General features: G+C 43.4%; 1 protein-coding gene across 1 annotated transcript in view; it reads left to right on the top strand.

The window, feature by feature from the left end:
- Positions 1–12090: 12090 nt before the first annotated feature.
- BFSP1 (beaded filament structural protein 1) overlaps positions 12091–18941 on the top strand; it is a 59524-nt gene continuing 52673 nt past the window's right edge. Inside the window, exons 1-2 of the mRNA XM_049651166.1 lie at positions 12091–12684; positions 15205–15332. The gene's annotated coding sequence lies outside the window, so the exon portion shown is untranslated. The remainder of the gene's footprint in view (positions 12685–15204; positions 15333–18941) is intronic.

The raw sequence follows: 18941 nt of genomic DNA, 5'->3' as shown, positions 1-18941 counted from the left end.
TCCCCCTCTCTCTCCCTCTCTCTCTCCCTCTCTCTCTCCCTCTCCCCTGCTTGTGTTCTCTCTCTCTCAAAATAAATAAATGAACTCTAAAAAAAAAAAAAAAAAAAAATACAAACACCAAAAAAAAAAAAACTTCAAAGACGTCCAGTCTAGTCCCAAATAGAATCATGCTCATTTAAGGATACAAGCCTGCCTCCTCTAGCTTCTCTTCTGCATTTCATCCTCCACCCTGCCACTAGTGTTCTATCCAAACATAAGAATCTGATCTTGTCGCTTTCCTGCTTAAAATTTTCCAAGACTTCCTCAGCAGGTCATTCTGGCCCTTCCTTCTGCCTCTGGCCTCTCAGCCTACCTTTTCTGCCCTGCCTCCCATATCTTCCAGAGTGCCCAATTTCCTTCCAGACTGAACTTCTCATTCTAGAACCTTCCTTAACTCTAACTGCCATAATTATTGACCTGTTAGTTTCTCAGACTGGAATGTTTCTATTACCCTTCCATCCTGAAAACCTCTGACCACTTCCCCAGGGATCATTAGTGGTTTGTTCTTTAATCCCACATTTCATCACTTCTCAAATCATTAATAAGCATCCAGATCACCTGAGGATCTTATTAAAATGCAAATTCAGGGGTTTAGGGGGTGAGGTCTCAGATGCCCCCAGGTGATTCAGATGCTTCTGGTCCTCAACCCATACTTTGAATAGTGAGGTCTTATGGTTTTTCCCTAATGTTTGTTACTGTAGACCTGTCATTGTTTATATAAATTTGCCACCACCACCAGTTTAGACTGAGTTCTTTGAGGACAGGGACTGTTTAGGATGTACCTTATATGGATTGGCATCATCCCTGATCTCTAATAGGTGTTGAATACACATTTGTTCAGTATGTGAACCAATATCTAAAAATGTTTTACAATTCATCAGGCAAACTTCTATGTTGGTTCATTATAACCTAAGATGAGCCCCCATTTTTAAGAGTCCCTTAAACTTTAACCTCTGCCTTTACACATAGATTTTCTGGGTCTTTCTATTCTTCCTCATACCACAGGGGAAAACATTTTGACATAAAGCCCCTCCCGAAATACGGATGTATTCCATTGCAAAATTAGAAAACATTTTTCATACTTAATCTGAGCATATACATATAAGCATTTTCATTTAAAAGCAATAGTATGGCAGGAAGAATAAAGTATACATTAACAAAGAGCTTAGAGATGTATGTTAATACACTGGAAAAAGTTTTGTTTATTTGCAGGTGGACACAACCCTGTCGTAAACAGTATAGGAAAACTAGTTTCTACCCTGCGTCCCTACAAATTCACCTGTTCTCTCTCCCCTTGGGCACCCCCAACTGTCCATTCTATAGTCTCTCCTATAGTTCCCTCCTCTGAAGAAAAGAGGAGGGAACTAATTCTTTTGTTCCCTTTTGTTCCCACTAATTCTTTGTTCTTCTCTAGGTAAGATGTTTTTTCCCTCTTCTTTTAGAATTTTTTTTTTTTAATCCTCGATTTTCTATAATTTGAAAATGATAGACCTAGGTGTAGCGTTTTGTTCTGCGTTTATCCCTCTTGGTGTTCTTTGAGTTTTCTGGGTCTGTGGTTTGGTATCTGACAATAATTTGGTTAAATTATCAGTAATAGTTTCAAATATTTCTTCTGTTCCTTTCTTCTAGTATTACCATTTCGTGTATGTTACACCTTTTGTAGTTGTCCTACATTCGTTGGGTAGTCTGGGTTTTTTTCAGTCTTCATTGTCTTTGCTTTTTGCTTTTGAGGTTTCTGTTGACATATCCTCTAGTTCAGAGATTCCTTTCTCCTCCGTGCCCGATCTAATAAGCACATCAAAGGCATTCTTCATTTCTGTGGGTCTTATTTTGTCTTTTAGTATGCTTTCCAATTTTTTCTTGATAACTGGACATGATGTACTGGGTGAAAGGAACAGCAGTAAGTAGGCCTTTAGTGATGTGGTGAGGTTGGGGTGAGGGGAAGACCATTCTATAGTCCTGTGATTTGGTCTCATTTTTACTGAATCTGCCTCTCGACTGTGAACTTCACAAGTGTTTCTCTGAAACAGGCTGCACACCCCCCACCCCCCGCCCCGCTGCCGTCCTTCCCTCCCCAATCTCTGCCCTTCAGTGGGACAGCATAGCTGGAGTAGGCTGGAGGTGAGGATCTTCTTTCCCTAGATCAGGAGGTTCTGGTAACTAGTTTCCCCTCAGAGCAGGCCTTGTTAGGACTGAGGCATCTGGTGTATTTCAAGATGGTTCCTTTTCCCCTCCTGCCTTCAGTAGGGGATTTTTCTTTGTCATTTACTGTGGGAACCTGGTAGAGCTGCAGGAGGTGAAACAGATGTTGGGGGGGTGGGGGGTCCCCTGTGACTGAGTCTCCCCAGAGTTTCTGTCAGACTTGTCCACATTGAGCCTCCAGCAATTTGTCAGTTACAGCTCAGGTTTTCTTACCCCGCACTGATTCCCAGGGTGGTTTCTACTTGAGTCTCTGCTTTAGGAAGCCATAACTCCCTGTATTTGCCTGTCTTATCTACAGTTTGGGCACAGCAGTCTGCCCTGTGTATTCCTCTCTCCTATGGATCCAAGAAGAGTTGTCTGTTCAGCTTTTTATTTATTGTTAGGACAGAGTAGCAACTTCCAAACACTTTACAGGCAGACCAGGGAAACCTGAAGTCTGCCCCTTTCCTTTTAAATTTTTTTTTTTTAAACGTTTATTTATTTTTGAGACAGAGAGAGACAGAGCATGAGTGGGGGAGGGTCAGAGAGAGAGGGAGACACAGAATCTGAAACAGGCTCCAGGCTCTGAGCAGTCAGCACAGAGCCCGACGCGGGGCTTGAACTCACGAACCGCGAGATCGTGACCTGAGCCGAAGTCAGACGCTTAACCGACTGAGCCACCCAGGCGCCCCTGCCCCTTTCCTTTTAAAGAAGCTTCCCAGAAGTACCAGGCAGGGCTTCTACTTTTATCTCATTGACCAGAATGTAGTGTATGGCTGCCAGGGGCACTGGGAAATGTGGTCTGTTCTCTGAGCAGCAATGTGTTCAGCTAAGAAATTGGGATTCCTATACCTAGACAGGAGGAGAAAGAGGGTACTGGGAGATAACCAGCAGTAACTACCATGGCTAGATACTATTACTCCATTCTACAGGTGAGGTAAGGTGAAGAAATGTTCCTTAGGAATCCAGAGGAATTAGTGATCTGCTCCCAAGCCCATGACCTTTACTGTCAGGCCACGTGACACATCAGTGGTGCTGAACAAAAGACCTGAGCTACCTCTTATTGCTTCCTTAACACTACAGAGGGGGGTTATACAAAATGAAGCAAATGGAAGCTGTAGAAAATACATTCTGGACATTCCTTTATTGTAGCCGGGTCCTCTTGGATCAACTGCCCCAAGGGCCTAGACATCTATTTTAGGAAAGAACTAAATATATTTAAGTATATTCATGGGAACAGCACAGTACTACATGGTAACACTTGATTTCTGTGTTAGTCTTCATGGTAAAGTAAAAGTTATATGCTTTTTTTTATAACAACATTTTATAACCTTATAAACAATACCGATACGTGTTTTTCAGTTACTGGCGTACTACTTGAATGAAACCATGAGAAATTGGAGTGGAAAGTGGCACAACACTCCTGACCAATGGTTATTCCCCCTCTTGGGTCTTCTGTTCCAAGTTCTGGTGAAAAGTATAGACCCTTTCTCCAGAAAAATAAATACTTGCTCCTACTCACAAAGGTTGGCTTACATTTTCAGGGAGCTCGTGGACTGTCCTGAAGCCCATCCCTTAAACTACATATTTCAGGAAAGGTTTGGGGGGAAATTCTAAAAAGGAAACCTGAGGTAGGGGTGACTGAACAGTCCTACAGTTCCTCCTCCACTGGGTTGCTATCACCCTGGTTATGAGTGCAGCATGACTCTTTCCAGACCCTTACAATACAGAGCATTTAGAAAAACACAGATGGCCTCCGAAATGCATGTAGGACTGCAGCTTGTTTTTGTTCGCTCACTCATTCAGCAGTGTATCTTCGGGATCTATCCTTACTGTCTTCCCATTTTCCAGAAGTAATGGTACACTCTACAGTTCTGATTGGGTTGCTATACTTCTGAAGAAAGAAAAAGCCACAAAGCATTCAGAAAGGGACAAATAAAGGCATCTGGAATCCGGTATTTGATTTAAGGATAGACAAAATGACTTCAAACTCTCCAGAATATAAAGAAGCTCAGGGGTTGAATGTGACCACAAGTTAAAATAAATCATGAAGGGTAGGAATGAAGTAAATAGAAAATCTCAGCAAATTATAAAAATAAGAAGGCATCTCTTAAAAGCTCAAAGTGTGTACTTTCAGAAAAAATAGGGAGGCAGTTTTACATGGGTAAGGACAGGAGGAAGGTTGGGAGATGGAGGGAAAGGAAGACCTGACAGGCAGTAACAGACTGGTAGTGGTGAGCTTTCCAGTTGGGACCCATTTTTCCCCCACCCCGTTATTTTCTGCAGACCTCTGCCTCTCTCCTGACTACCAGAGAGCTAGAAAACCTCATTACCAGTGAAGTGCCCACTGCCAAGGCTGCTGGGTAATGTCAAGGCAGCACTAGAGCCCTGTGGGGGTATGGAGATGACACCAACACATGCAAACGGGTTGTCCAAGCTTGGAAATTTCCCTCATCCCCCTTTTACCTCCCCTGCCTCTGGGGACTAAATAGTTCTATCCTGCTAAGGAGAGAGTATACTCCGAAGTCATCTGGAAGGGCGGGGCCTCCTGGTTGAGGTTGGGGGGGGGGGGCGCCCAGTTTGCAACCTCAGAGGTTCCCCAGCTTGGTGCATCTCTACCCATCTTCCCCCAGACTCCCCAGGAGTGGTACCCGTCCTCAACCCCTGCCCCAGGTATTCTATACAAACCCAGCCAGATGAAAACCCTAAGGACATATGTATGAGTCCATAGGTAAAGTTAATGAGATGGAGGAGGAATCCTAGCATTATGAAAGAAAAAGGCAACAAACTGAACAATTTCAAGCAAAAGAAGAAATAGGGCAAGAAATTAAAATGAGCATAGTAAGTATTCTCAGATAAGGAAAGATACTGGGAGACCAAAAGCAAGAACAAGCAGTTATGGAAAAAAATGCAGACGTTAGGAATATTCTTGAACTGGAAGATTCAATAGAGGGGCTGGACTATGGATGGATATATGTAAATAACAAAGATGTGAGTCAGAAGATGAGGTCAAGTAATTCACTGTCTCAGAATGCACCAAGAAAGGATAAAGAAGATGCAAAGAACAAGAGAAGAATTTCAGAGACCTGGAAAATAGAGGAAAAGGACGAGTATCTATCTGTATATAGGAATCCCAGAATGGTGAAATCAGCAAACTAGGGAAGAAAATACTTGGAAATACTTTAGTTCTGCTACATTTTAAAAGTTAATTCTTGAATCCATCATTTCCACATTTATGTTTTGGGCCTATGATGTGCCAGCTCTTCAGAGCCATGAATAAGACAGACAAGGCTCCTGCGCAGTCCTGAAGCTTAAATCCTAGTCAGCTTCAGGCAAACAATGAACAACCAATCAAAGAAGTACTTCAGTGACCATAAAACTGGGTGATTTGACAGAGGGTAACTGGGGGCGGGAAGGGCACGCTTAAATCAATGCTCAGAGAAGTCTGATCCAAAGAAACAGAATTTAAGCTGAGGCTTAAATGCCAAGAAGGACTCAATTGTGTGAAGGTAGTGGGGAACATCCCAGGCAGATGGGCTGAGGTCAGCGTGTTCTAAAAACAGAAGGAAGACAGTGTGGCTGGAGCCTGGAGAGCCAGGGTGGGTGGACCCAAATGAGACTGAAAGTGTAATTATAATTACCAGATGATGTAGGACCGTGCAGACGATGGTAAAGAGATCAGGGTGGATTAATGAAAGGACTGAATTATTGCCCCTGTATAAAGCACTGTATTTATATTATTTTCAATTACATTAGGCTGTACCTAAGAAACGGACAAAATTCAACTATCTTTGACCTACAAAAGCAGGAGTTTTTTTTTTTTTTCTTTTTAGTAGGATGCCCACCCAATGTGGGGCTTGAACTCATGACCCTGAGATCAAGAGTCACATGCTCTACTAACTGAGCCAGCCAGGTGCCCCCAAAAAGTAGGACATTCTTGTGGTTCAATCTAATATACATCAATTAGTAGGAGTCCAAGCAGCCTGGCATTTTAAAAAGATATTTGCATCATCCTATCTATTATTACCACCTGAATTTCTTGTAGGAAAAAGAGGAGGTAAGTTAAAAAAAAAAAAAGAAAAAAGTTTGTGTTTGGGGTCAAAGCAATTGTCTTATTTACATTCACAACGGGATGCTACTTTGAAATCTTTTCAGTTAGATTTGATATGTTTACTGGGTCCTACTGGATGCCAGCTGTGGCCATGTTAGCTACCAGGAATACATGGGCCCTGCCACAAGGAGATCATGAGTGAAAACAGATTGATGCCAAGATAAACTTGGCCCAGGTTCCAGTGGGAATTCTCAGGATCCTACTGATGGGGCAGATCAAACCAGGGAGGTGTGACCAAATCTTGAGTGGGGCATCCGGAGAGGAAGGAAGTGAGCATTTGTTACCGACATGACCTCTCGCTTAGGTTGGTGAATACAAATATGGAAGAGATGGCTAGGGGGCTGACTCAGAGGCTGATGATTGGGGGAAGAAAACACCTAATGTTCTTACCCAAAAATTAGACTCCATGGACCAAGGTACCTAGAAAGATACAGATGTAGGGATTTTTGTTTGCTGCTTTTGTTTCTTGCTTTGGAAGAGGGGATGGTTATGATTTATACCCAGTTTTCCCTTCTGGGGGTGTGAGGCAGAATGTGAAATGGTGCTTCAGCCAAAGAACCCCAGCTCTGCCCAGTGAGGAAATTTGGAGCATATTCAAGGACAGCTCTGCTAGAAACAGCTGAGGGACAATGGCCATGATGTGAAATTGGAGTGTCTTTTCATATAACTTTTGCCTTTATCACTACAACTCCGGTATTTCTATCACCAGGCTCCCAAGAAGGTGTTTTATACCATTGGCACAAGTTCTGGTCTTGACTGGCTGTGTGACCTTTTAGGAGGTACACTTCTCTGGACCTCCTTATCCTTGCAAACTGAAGGTGTTAGGTTAACCCCTTTGGTTCTAAAGTGTAATGCCTGCACAATACAGAAAATGTCTTGAGTATCTAGGGCCATATTAGCAATTTGTGGAGTATCCTAGTAATACTAAAGCAGACCTCTGAATTTTGATTTATAAACTCTAGGCCTTGTGCTCTTGATACAAGGCCTGTTTTTACAGCAAAATCACTAAGTTGCTATAACTGTCCAGGTTGTGGACTCCTAGCGGGTCCCCATCTGGGGAAAAGAAGCTGATTGGCACAAAAGGGGCAAGCAGCACTAATGAAACACACTCTTATACGTAACTAAGGGCCACACATCACATCTTACAGTATTTTTCCCCCCTTTGGTCGGTGTAAATTCAGGCCCCCTTGCAAGATGTTCCACATTGGAGGTGGAAGGAATCACTTGCTCATTTGTATTCTCCCTCCAATGGAAAACCTTTCCTCCCACCCCTTGAGCCAGTGAGTCACTTCCGCCCTTGAAACCTCTACAGCTTCCTTTCCTTTCTGGCCCTGGCCTGGCCATTTGGAGAGGGGTCCGGGCCGTCGGGCCAGAAGGTGTTCAGGCAGGAGGCAGCACACCTTGAATGGCTTTGAAATCTCAGGAGGATCCTCCCCATAGGAGAAAATATCTGTGTGGTCTGACAAATGCTGGGTGTTGGATTCCAGATTCCGTGTTTTCCATTTTATCTTAAAAACTCTAGGAAAGAAACTCCCATAGAAGGTAGTGCCTACCGCAGGTTTATTTTATGACTCATGGAAATTTCTTAAATGATAAATATTGGCTCAGCTATAGCCTGACATAAGAAACACTCAACTAGACCAGAGTCTATGGTTACAAGAAACAAGAAGAACGTGTTCAACAAATAAACTGTGACTCTGTGTCCAAGCTTTCAGAGGAAAAAAAGCAGAAAGTATTGCCTGGATTCCATGAGGTGGCTTGGCAAGCCACAATTTCATTTGTTTTTCTGGAGGACAAACTTTCCCAAGATGGTTGCAGTATCATCCTGGCCAGGAAACCGTTTCATATGCCTTTGGTTTTCTACTTTATTTAGTCCAGCCTCCTTTTGGCTAATATAATGAAAATGCTTCACCAACCATAAAAATTAATGAGGGTGAAGGAGGAAATATTTTCCCCTCAGGAAAAAAAAAAAGGAAAATAAATATTTTCTTTCCTGAGTAAAACTCCCTCTATCTCTGTGCATACACAAAGCTAGTCATTCTGCATAGATGTTAACAACCCAGACTATCAACTTGTTTCAAAGAAAATTCAGAAATTATGAGCCTTGGAGTGCCTGGGTGGCTCAGTCGGTTGAGCGTCCAACTTGGGCTCAGGTCATGATCTCACGGTTCTTGGGTTCGAGCCCCGCGACAGGCTCTGTGCTGACAGCTCAGAGCCTGGAGCCTGCTTCGAATTCTGTGTCTCCCTCTCTGTTCCTCCCCTACTCACATGTGTCTCTCTTTCTCTCAAAAATAAGTAAAAGATTTAAAAAATTAAATAAATAAATAAATTATGAGCCTTAAATATGGCTCCTCCTGAGTAGGTTTTATTTCTCACAAAACGAAGTCAGCATTACCTTCCCATCAGCTGGTTTTATCTTCTAAAGAAAATGTGAATAGTAATATCCATACCCAATGAAAAGGCTAGCGTCACAACTTATCAAACCTAGTACTGAGTAGCTTGAATCTACCTTTTGCGAGCAGGTTTATCCTGTATAACTGTTGTAGGTTTGTTAACAGAGCAGCATTACTTGTAATGTTCTTTTTTTTTAATTTTTTAAATTTTTTTAACATTTATTTATTATTGAGAGACAGACAGATCATGAGCATGGGAGGGGCAGAGACAGGAGGAGACACAGAATCTGAAGCAGGCTCCAAGCTCTGAGCTGTCAGCACAGAGTCCAACGCAGGGCTCAAACTCACAAACTGCAAGATCATGACCTGAGCCGAAGTCGGACACTTAACCAACTGAGCCACCCAGGTGCCCCATTTTTCTTTTTAAGTTTATTTATTTATTTGAGAGAGCAGGGAAGAGGCAGAGGAAGGAGGAGAGAGAAAATCTTAAGCAGGCTCTGTGCCCAGCTCAGAGCCCCACTTGGGGCCCCATCTCACAACCATGAGAACATGACCTGAACTGAAACCAAAGTCAGATGCTTAACCAACCAACCAAGCCACCCAGGCACCCCTACTTGTAATGTTCTTTAGAATCGGCTATCCCAACACACACACACACACACACACACACACACACACACACACACACACTTTATAGAAGACTGGAGTCACAATAAATACATGGTGAGGAGGATTAATAAATAAAATGAGAAAAGACTTAGGCCATAATTCCATGCTTCAAATAGAGCAGCCAAAGAGATTGGGTCCCAAGCCAGGGCCCTGGGAGGAGGAAGAACCAAATATGAAAAGGTGTTTTTAGTAAATCTGCCAGGCCATGCTGATAACTCTCCTAAAACCAGTCACAGGCATTCATACCTCCCTTGGGGAAGAGGAGACCATACTGGGATAGCCGTGGACACCCAGAGCCAAGACCCTAGAGCACATTGCAGAGGACATTGGACGGCAGAGAAACCGCTGAAGGCCATTCCATAGGCTCTTGTAGAAACCACCATGAGGTAGGAGAGTAACAAGGTGGCCGGCGTGATCTGGAACCCGAGTGCAATGGGAAGGGGTATGCAACAAGACACTGCATCCGACTGCCCTTTGCCCCAGCCGCTGAGAAACTTATCTCAAGTTTCTCCAGAGAGAGAAACTGCGAGAGCCAGATTAATCAGGGAGATGAACCATGGGGCCTGGTGTCAATACTGAGGAAACGGGACTTCCCCTCTGGAAAGCCATGGCCCTATGAATTTTTCCTCCCTTTGCTTCTCTGCTCATCTTATATTAATAAGCCTTGCAACCTAATGGGAAGGGAGCTTTCCCCACTGGAGAGGCCGTGGCAGGAGTGTCTCTGCAGGTAGTCAAGGTGATGCTGGCAACCACAGAGGCAGCAGTTGTGGGGAGGGCTCGGCAAGATCATCTTGCTTGCTGCACCGAGAGAGAGGGAGCCCCCTGGGCCCTGAGCCAGGACAGAGATGGGCCCTGGGTCATTCTGGTGGTTGAGCCAAAGAGCAGTAGAAATAATTACAGAATGGAAATTGCTTTGTTGCATTTTTTTCCTAGTTATTAAAAAAAAAATGCAAGTTTGTTAGGAAAAAAAACAACCCTGAAAAGAGAAAGAAAATAAGGGTTCCAAGGTCGTCGGCCCAACACCTTTTTGTCCAATAATTAAAAAGAATTAAAAGGGCGCCTGGGTGGCTCAGTTGGTTAAGTGTCCTACTTCGACTCAGGTCATGATCTCACGGTTTGTGGGTTTGAGCCTCACGTCGGGCTCTGTGCCAACAGCTCAGAGCCGGGAGTCTGCTTCAGATTCTGTCTCTCTCTCTCTCTCTCTCTCTCTCTCTGCCACTCCCCTGCTCACACTCTGTCTCTCTCTCTCTCTCTCAAAAATAAACATTAAAAAAACTTCTAAAAAAAGAATTAAAAATTTTAATTATACAAATTGTCTAAGAATACCTTCTCCTTATTTTTTTTAAAAAAGAAAAAGGCCACATAGAAAACTTCACCTTCACTGCCCTGCATTTCTTGGCCCCTCACCAAAATTAAGCCCTGTCATTGGTGTGGAATGTGTCCTCCAGAGTTTGTGTTGTACATCCATACTCCATACCACACATTTGCACATATGCACATACACCATTGAGGGACCAACACAGACATAGTTTTCGTATTCCTGTGATTTAAAAAAAAATGTTAATAGTACTCTTCATCATCAGCTTGCTTCCCTATGCTTGGAAGGCAACCAAATGGCTTGCTTTATCACTTCTCTCAGGTCTGTGCTCAGATGTCACCTCCTCAGTGAGGCTTTCCCTGATTACCCTGCCTAAAATTACCACACACCTCTAACCTTCCAGTTCCTTTCTCTGCTTTATGTTTCTCCATAACATTCATCATCAAACCTCGCACATTTTTCACTTGTTTTTCTCATCTACTTTCTATTCCTTCCCCCCCCCCCCCATTTAAATATAAGGTCCACGAGAACAGGGATTTTAAACCATTTTTTTTCACTTCTGTATTCCTAGTGCCTAGAAGAGTGTTAACACATAGTGAGTTGTGAATAAGTATTTGTTGAATAAGTAAATGAGTTAAGTTCCAAATAGTTGGTGGGAAAACATGGCAGGTGTAGACACCATGCCTACAGGGCAGCGGCCATCTTGTGAGCACAGACACCAAGCCACGCACTGAGGACAGCAGAGCGAAGAGTGGTCCAACATACCAGCCCTGAACTGCCTACCTCTAGACTCTGTGCCTGAAGACAAAAAGCAGATCTTATTTGGTTAAACTATTGTTGGCTACCTGCTGTGTGCACCCGCATGCAATCCTAGCTGATACCAGTCCATACATCTCAGAAAAGTTGAGATGTTTTCTGAGGGTAGAAAGAGAAGAGGGCTGGGGACAGAACCCGCAGGAACTCCAGTAGTTCAAAGATGTGAAGCTCAAGAGGATCCCTTCAAGAGGCTAAGAAACAGAAAACCCAGAAGCAAGTGGAATAACGGGCGTAAGAAAGGGTGCTTCAAGGGGCGCCTGGATGGCTCAGTCGGTTGAGCGTCTGACTTCGGCTCAGGTCATCTTCTCATGGCTCATGAGTTTGAGCCCCACATCGGGCTTTGTGCTGACAGCTCAGAGCCTGGAGCCTGCTTCCGATTCTGTGTCTTCCTCTCTCGCTAACCCACTCGCGTTCTGTCTCTGTCTCTCTCAAAAATAAATAAACATTAAAAAAAAAAAAAAGAAAGAAAGGGTGCTTCAAGAAGGGGAATGTAGTCAGCAGACTCAAATATTGATGAGCAGTCCTGGAGGGGAAATGGCATGTTGGACTGTGAACTTGGGGGCGGACGTTGAGAGAGTGTCTTTCTGAGGACTCCTATTTTCCCCATGAAGTAGCAGACATAACCATGTGTGGTGGCTAATTTTATGTGTCAAGTTGATTAGGCTTTGGTGCTTGATGGCTTGGTCAAATTCTAGTGAAGACATTGATGTGAAGATATTTTGTAGATGTGATCAACATAATCAGTAGACATGGACTTGAAAGGGCGGGCCTACGCCGGCCGACTCCATCTTGTTCTGTGTCCTTCACCTTGACCACACCTCCTCCCCTTGAGTAACCCCTCCCCCCCACCTGCCTAACAGGACTCGGACCTTTCCCCAGCCAATCGGCTGAGGCCATAGCCATTACCTCACCAACTGCCCCTAGGCCCCAATAAAACCTTTGTCCTTTTGAAACTCGCTCTCTCTCCCTGGTATCTCACCGCTGCGTTGGTGCAGGTAGGGGATTGAGCTCGAGCTAGCTCGAATAAAGGCTCTTTTGCTTTTGCATCGGACTCGGCTCCCTGGTGGTCTTTGGGGATCACGAATTCTGGGCATAATAATATATGGTTCTTTTTCCTTTCATTTGAAAATGTCACAAATGGCTGATTTCTGAAACAGGTAAACTTTTCAGCTGATCTTGTCCTTCACTTTTCTGCTGTCTTTTTGTCTTTTTGTTTTTGATTTGTAATTTTCATTACCTAGTACTTTGTCTTTTGTCTAATACGCAAACCATCCCCCTGTGTTTATTTTAGCTTTTAACATTGTTTAGGGTTTGTTGTTCTTTATTGTTTTTTTTTTTTTTTTTTTTTTAACACAAAGCAGTTTACGTTTTAGATAGGCAAATCTTCCAATCTTTTCCTCTGAGGCAGTCATTTCTCTTTAGAAACGTTGGCCTCGGGGCGCCTGGGTGGCTCAGTCGGTTAAGCGTCCGACTTCGGCTCAGGTTGGCTCAGGTCATGATCTCACGGTCTGTGAGTTTGAGCCCAATGTCGGGCTCTGTGCTCATAACTCAGAGCCCAGAGCCTGTTTCAGATTCTGTGTCTCCCTCTCTCTGACCCTCCCCCCTTCAAACTCTGTCTTTCTCTGTCTCACAAACAAACATTAAAAAAATCTTTAAAAAAAAACAAAAGAAACATTGGCCTCATATACAGGCTTTCTGCTTTCACATGAAGATGACACAAACAATCATTATCCAACAGATACATTGTGCAGTTTAGGAATGGAGTTTATGGTGTTCGTTACCGTTTTAGTGTTTTGAACCTCTAGATGCATGGGAAAGTCTTAATATATTATTTTTCCTAAAAACGCAAATAGTTTTGTTTACTGAAAAAGTCAGTTATTGGAACTGCTAAGAGTTTGGTGACTTTTGAAAAAAGAGGGATGTTTTCCTTTTCCATGAAGGCTTGGGTCTTCCACAGAACTGTGAAAAATACTGGATACCTCTCCAGCTTCGGGTGATGGATATTGAGGAAGAGTAAGCCGTTCAAAGCAGAATTAGGGTTGAAACTCCATCTATTATACTCAACATTGTGTTGATTTAATGGGCACTTACATACAAATGTTTTTAAGTTACATGATTTATTTCTTAATACCTCCATTAAAACCAGCGTAGAATGAACACAGTTTTTTGTTTTGCTCTGTTGTATTATTGTCACTTAAGGGTTGACCCATTAAAACAAATATATAAACTTCAGAGGTGTCTCAGTGGCTCAGTCAGTTGAGCGTCAGATTTTAGCTCAGGTCATGATCTCGCCATTCGTGAGTTCGAGCCCCATGTCAGGCTCTGTGCTTAACAGCTCAGAGCCTGGAGCCTGCTTTGGATTCTGTGTCTCCCTCTTTCTCTGCCCCTCCCCTGATCACGCTCTGTCTCACTCTCTCCCCCCCCCAAAATAAATAAAGATTAAAAAAAAACAAAACAAAACATTCCAACTCTTGATTTCAGCTCCTGTCATGATCCTAAGCTCATGAGATCAAACCCTGCGTTGGGCTCTGTGCTGACAGCATAGAGCTTGCTTGGGATTCTCTCTCTCCTCTCTCTCTTTGCCCCTTCTCTTGCTCGTTCTTTCTCTCTCTCAAAAGAAATAAACATTAAAAAATAAATAAAGGAACTCCAGCCCATTTAATGATCTGAAAACAGTGATGCAGGGCTCTAGTAGCTGCTGCCAGTTCCCCTCCTGTATCCCCTTCCACTCTCTCACGCTGAAGGCTGCAAACTCTGAACTGCCTGCCATTTTCTGTCCCGTGTCCTAGAGGGTGAATGCCTTTGGGAGCAGTTCCCAACCAAAGATGGACAGGGAGCTGTGAATAAGTACCCAGCTTCCTCCCTCCTTGGGTGGGATAGTTCTGTGGGGTGTCCTGTTCTGTCTCCTAGAGGTCCCAGATACAGTGAGCTCCTGCTGCCCACAGAGGTAGTGGTGATGACACCCCCGTGACTGGCCACCTTCCCTTCCTGCCTTATGTCCCCCATTCATCTACTGCTGTGACATGATCATCTCCCAAATACACCACTTGTGCTCAGAGGCTGTTTCTGGGGGATTCCAAACTAAGACAAATGCTTAAAGCCCATCAGCCTATATGCAAAAAAAAATAATCGCTAATGTCTATTAAGCACTTACTATGTGCCACCCATCATTCTGAACACATTATGTAGCCCTCACAACATCTTTTGGGAACTACTATCACCCCCAGTTTCTAGATGGGGCATGTGAGGCTTAGAGAAATTAAGTCTCTTTTCTGAGACCATGTAGCTAAAGGGTCACAAAGAATTATTAAAGTTTATTTATTTATTTTTGAAAGAGAGAGAGAGCACAAGTAAGGGAGAGGCAGAGAGAGAGAATCCCAAGCAGGCTCTGCACTCTTAGTGCAGAGCGCGACATGCGGCTCAAACTTAAGAAACCCTGAGATCACGACCCGAGCCAAAATCAGGAGTCAGACGCTTAACCAACTAAACCACTCAGGCACACCATGGGTTGCAGAGAATTTAAACCTAGACCATTGAACTCAAGTGTCCATAATTTTAGTCCATACATCCTATGGCACAGTATATCAGTTTACTTCAAATAACTTCACTGGTACATTATTTAATAGGCCTTGGGAGGGCATTTTGCTGATAGTTGAGCTGACTGATTTTTTTTGCAGTCCCCAGCAATCATAACGTTGCCTAACTTGGATCATCTACACTCATCCAACTGAAGTTCGAGTCACTGCAAGAAGCTTCTATTTTCTTCCAACCACGTCAAGAAGTTTTCTCCTGGCTCTTCTAACACGTGAGTCTGTTTTTGCTGCTAACTGCAGTTCCTGCTGTTTTTGTCAAACCTAGCTGCCCGGCTTACAATTTATTGTATGATAAAGGTCACCATTTAATGCCCTAATAATCAGCTGAGCGGATCCAGGATTTTAGCTGGATGTGATGTTGTGCAAGGCACGTTCATTATTGGTTTGAAAGGCAGCATTTCACGGGCTCTGGATGACCGTTATTTGAACTGAAAAATTCTTCCAGCCGCTGACCTTATCAAGTTTTTTTCTTTGTTACACGGCAAAATATTATGCTCTCCTTCTGGTCCCACTGTCGGTCTTCAGAAAGAGTAAAACAAAGGTTTTGTGGTTCCTAGAAAATGTTATAAAATTGTTTCCCAAGTTAGGTCATTGCAGTTGCAAAATTCTTGTTTTGGTCAAACACTTGGCCAAAAACAACAGAGGCAGTGGTCAGTCATTATTTGAGGAAAAAGAAATCTTGGGCTTTGCTAAGGATTGCTACCTTCCTTTCCACTGGAACAGAGACCAAGTCCTCCAGCTGGGCCTAAACTAGTCTTGAGATCAATCTCTTTCTCTCCTTGCAGAGATACATTTTAATTTACTGGCTGATTTCCCTAGGTTTTGAAATGGCCCCATAAAATTTTAGAAGGCATTTTAACTTTATAAGGCAATTATATGAAATTAACTGTCAGAAACTTCTTGAGCCAACTCGAAATCAAAACAAACCATTTTCTCAGGCTGTAGACTCTAATTCTGCTCTAATTTTTTTAACTGAGTATTTGAATTTAGGGGACTATTTTCAATAATGTACTTGGGAAGGCTGGTTCTCTTCTTTGAGTTTGCAGGGATTGAAGAAAGAACAAATTTCTACCCATCAATTTCAGCCCCTGTGTTATAGCAAATACTCGGCGCCCAGGAAGAGACAAGCAACAAGCGCTAGGGAATCAGAAAAGACTTTTTATTTGTCACCGGTGCCAGCCCAGCGGAGTCAACTCCAAAGGCTGAGCATCTGGCTTGGGTTATACTGATCTTTTATACATATGTGCTTCCGGGTTGGGCGGGACTAGTATATTCAAGCTTCAGATTCCTGGCTTCTGGCTGATGCAAGAGGAAAGCAAGATTGCAGAAGCCAAAAGCATGCAAGGGGACTATCCGGCCTTGGATATCCGGCTGGCCCTTTTTATTCGCATTTACCAGCTTTCCTTCTCAATTGGAGAGATGGATCAGTATTATTTCATAGTTAACATGATTCCAGTGAATGTTGAACAGCTGAGTTTCAAGGGAAGAAATGTCTTTATAGTGTTTGTCAACTCCTGTGGTGTGAAAACTCCCACTATTGCTGGTTTCAAGCTATCAGTGAGGTGTTAACCAGCAACCCAAATTCCTGGAAATACAATAGTTGGGTCTTATGAGCTCCTGAGAGGCAGCTCCAGAATAATACTGCAAGTGACTCGGCCAAATAGTGCCCCAAATGCAGGCTTGGGGACACTGGTGTGTTGTCCCTGCGATGTCCTGGAATTGGCCTTAGAGGTCACTAGGATATCACATAGCAAATTGTGACAAAGTGGCATTTTCAGATCCAGTGTGTGTGTTACCCAAAAACCCAGGTTAGTTTGAAAAAATAATGTACCCCGGAGAGCTGGACCCTAAATGTCCCGTTTAATTCTCATCCTTGCAGATTCTAAGTCCTACGATTAGAGTCATTGAGGATAATCCAGAAGGCATTTTAGACACAGGGGCCACTCACAGCTCTGTGGCTTGTTTAAACTGCTATGTTCAGCACAGGCTGACCACAGAACAGAACAAGCAGCTGGAATCCAGCTTGGATGCCACCCTTTGTAATGGACTACGTTTCAGGTTTACATCTGAAAAGCCACAGAGGCTGAGGATGCCTGGGGAATGTCTTCATTATCTATCACTTGAGGGCATCTCTTCTTTTTATTCATCTTCTTAAAATAGAAAGCTCTTTTGCAAGGAAGTTTTTTTTTTTTCTTTTATTGTGTCTAGTCATTCTGCTGACTGGTGCACTGTTTTCTTTCTTAACGAATGGATTTTTGTCCTGTCCCTCTATATTCCTTCTAACGATGGGAGACAACAGAAATCTAGTCATCACAGTGGAGAGCAAAGCAAATTTCAATTGAGGGCTGCTTACAAAGTTTGACCACATCTTTTGAAACAGCCCAGTCAGCAAACGTGGAGTAAGAGGACCAGGCCTCTGGTACAGCTATCGATAAGAGCCTCGAGCTTCGTCTTTGGCCAAGCGATACTCAGCTTCCCCATCTGAAAGTTTCAAGATGAAACTTCCCAACACTCAAAAACTTTGTCTTGATTTCAAGTTTCTTTCTAAGTTTCATTTGTTGTTTAATTCATTTTAGCGGATACCTACAGTGTTTCAGAAGCTTTACTGGTTGATGAATGAGATTTTGCATCCGCCAGGGTTCTTCTGTATCTGGCAGGAAATAAACGGTATAAACAAAGAGCTTAACTGAAGAGAATTTAATGAAGAGACAACCTCCAGAGCTGTGAGCAGGGTTAAGGGAATCATCAAAGCGTGATAAAGGGCCCAGAACTAGCAACAGCAGGAAGCATGAGATGCCATGAAGGGGTGATTTTGCTTAGAGGGGAGAGGGAAACAAGAAGGAAGTCTCTGTGATCTCCTGCCAGCGACCCCCATTTGCGAAACCCTACAGGAAGACCGAGGGCACGGAGTCAGGTGAAGCAATCTAGGAGGGCTAACCTTCTAGGGTTTCCAGCAGCCTGGGGAAGGATGGAAGATGGATCCCTGGACCGATCCTCTGGTAGAGAGTGGGCACTGTAGAATGAACAGCATTGACATCTGCCTTGCCTTTAAAGAGCTCTAGGCTAGTTAGAACAATCGCGTGAGCAGGTCTGCCTGGGTAGTGGAGAGGTGGAGCCTTAGCCAGGTGCCTTAGAGAGGCATCTTGGCTAAGCCTGTGGTGGGCTCAGGTGTGTGGAACTGAAGACCTCTCAACAGTCTACTTCATAAATTAATTTGCATGAGCTGATGGGTGGGTGTGGGGCGTTGTTCAAGGGAGTAAGGAAGATATTGGTTTCCAAAACCAAGGGGCAAAGACAAATGAAGAAAAGGATGGTATCTGCTGGGTGAGAAGAAAAGTCAGAAGACAAAAATATTAGATAAATGAAGGGGTAGGAGTTAGTAAGTATCAACCATGAGCTGGTGGTAGAGAGTGGAGTATAGGGTAATTCACATCATTACAGTCCTTTTGCAAATGAACTAACAAGGAAGATGGTTGGAATAGGTAGTTCTTTGAATTTTGGCCAGGCTCATATGCCCACCGAACAATGGCGCTCCTACTCAAACAGGCTGTCGTTACAAATTTCACTGGAAAACTTCACATGGAGTTTAAGTCCAAGAATTGAAGGTTAGAGCTTAAAATGTACAGTCTTAGCATCCCTTACTATACTTTCAAACTGTGTGCAGAGTCTGAAAATAGTGGGTAAAGTAGCTTGGAATATCATCCCTCCCAATTTCAGGTTAAAGCTATAAAGTTGGGTGAACTTGAGAAGATAAGAACATCTTCTCTTATGAAATAGTTAAATCAGTTCCTCTTGATATCCATGGGAAAGTATGGATGGCC

This window comes from Panthera uncia, assembly GCF_023721935.1.
Source record: "Panthera uncia isolate 11264 chromosome A3 unlocalized genomic scaffold, Puncia_PCG_1.0 HiC_scaffold_11, whole genome shotgun sequence".
Lineage (NCBI taxonomy): Eukaryota > Metazoa > Chordata > Mammalia > Carnivora > Felidae > Panthera > Panthera uncia.
The sequence above is the reverse complement of the archived record's forward strand: the minus strand, read 5'-3'. Positions and strand labels throughout refer to the sequence as shown.